The sequence below is a fragment of the Acanthisitta chloris genome, unplaced genomic scaffold (assembly GCF_000695815.1).
Source record: "Acanthisitta chloris isolate BGI_N310 unplaced genomic scaffold, ASM69581v1 scaffold11751, whole genome shotgun sequence".
NCBI classification, from domain to species: domain Eukaryota; kingdom Metazoa; phylum Chordata; class Aves; order Passeriformes; family Acanthisittidae; genus Acanthisitta; species Acanthisitta chloris.
In genome coordinates this window covers 4,999-6,337 of record NW_008654367.1, presented here as the reverse complement: position 1 = coordinate 6,337, position 1,339 = coordinate 4,999, and positions in this window count along the sequence as shown.

Genomic DNA, 1,339 nt, shown 5'->3' with positions numbered 1-1,339 from the left:
GCAGGACCCTGTCTGAGCCCTCCCAAAGGGTCCTTAGTGGTACAAGACAGTACCAGGGATGGTACAGGTGGCCAGGGTTGCTCAGACTGCACATCCTTTGCACAGGGACGCAGCACAGACACATCCTCTATGATATCACTCAAACCAGGTGAACATGTCACTGCCAATGCTGCAGGGGGAAGACAGAAGTGGCATCTGGTTGTGTCCAGATCAGGAGGTACCTCTCTGACCCATGCCCAGCACAGGGGATGAGATATGCTCAGAGATCTCATACCTCCAGAAACATCTTCCTTGGGCTTGAAGACACCAGAACGGCCTTTCTCCTCCTCCTCAGGGAGCAGGATCTGGCAGCTACTATGAGCAAGTTGCACTTTGTTTTCCATTTTTAAATTATGGAGCTGCTTTCAGCCCCCATCCTAGGGATTTGCTTCAAAAGCCCTTGGGGTCCCAGCACCACTTTCCCTTACTTGCTGCCCAGCTGGCTCCCAGCACCAATGTTCAGGGCTTGGGGCTACCCTTGGGGCTCCATGCAGCACCCATGGGTGCAGCCCCAGAACAGAGCAGGGATGGAGAAATGCCTTCAGCCCACCCACTGGCTGAGGGAACTCAGCACTGGTGCTGCAGCACAGTCTGGGTGTGGGCAGGGTGGCAGGAGTGAGCAACCCTCTGAGCAATGGAGGGGAAGCTGGATGAGCTGCAGGTCCCCCACCCACACAAGAGGATATAATACCAAGCCAGTTATCCTCAAATCTGTCAGCCTGATCCATGTGGTCCTCAATATTTCCCTTCTGTCCTCATCCGTGAAGCACTGGTCACTGGAAGCAGTGATAGAGTCTGCAGTCTGAAGAAGTGGGATGGGAGTGCTCTGGATGGAGCTGTCCCTCTCAGACAGCTTGCCAGTTTGTCAGTGGGAAAGACCACTTGTGGGTGGGTGATGTTTTCCTCCTCAGCTTCCTCTTCTGCAGAGACCAGGGTCATAGCACTGAACAAGTGTGAGGCATGCAGGGCATGCTGGGATGAGCTCAGCAGAGCCTACATCCAGCTCTGCTCTTCCTCATCCTGGACAGGACCTGCCAGAGGTGGGGACCAGGAGGTGCCACCAGCCATGCACCTCAGGTATTCAGGATGGATGAGCACTGAGGCCACCACAGGAAGGCAGGAAATCCCTGAAAGGAAGAGTAGGAAGTTCTAAGTGCACTGTGGAGATGGGGCAGCTCTTGGAACAACAAAGGGGAAGGCAGATGATCAACAAGGATACAATAGAGAAGCGCAGAAGAGCATCAGGGACATCACTGGCAGGTCAGGGAAACCCTGAGGACATCACAGTGGAGAGCAGGGC